Source organism: Epinephelus lanceolatus, chromosome 21 (assembly GCF_041903045.1).
Source record: "Epinephelus lanceolatus isolate andai-2023 chromosome 21, ASM4190304v1, whole genome shotgun sequence".
Lineage (NCBI taxonomy): Eukaryota > Metazoa > Chordata > Actinopteri > Perciformes > Serranidae > Epinephelus > Epinephelus lanceolatus.
In genome coordinates, this window is record NC_135754.1 from 479,098 (window position 1) to 479,617 (window position 520).

The following is a 520-nucleotide window of genomic DNA, read 5'->3' on the forward strand; positions in this document are numbered from 1 at the left end:
AGGTCGGATGTAAAAGACTGAGAACGAGGCTTTCAAATGAATTATAATCTAGTTTAGGTTTAGGGCTGATTAACAGACTAGAGTTAAAAATGGCTGCAACTCCCCCTCCTCGGCCGCTGCCTCAAGGAATGTGGGTATTATTATGACTGGGAGGAGTGGACTCATTTAGACTAACATATTCATCTTGACACAGCCAGGTTTCAGTGAGACTGAGTAAATCAATATGATTATCTGATATTAATTCATTTACTAACACTGCTTTAGATGATAGAGACCTGATATTTAACAGTCCGCATTTAATTCTCCTGTTTTGTCTTTCATTCACAGAAGAGGTTTTAATTTTTATGAGGTTGTTATGCACAACTCCTCTTTGTTTAATTTTAGATTTAAATAATTTAGGTGGTCGGGGGACAGACACCGTTTGTATAAAACTATGAAAACTATGGCTGGGTAACTGCACTAGACGCTCAGAGAGGCGTATAGGACTGCGTCTCTGAGTCCTGATCTCAATTCTGGGTTG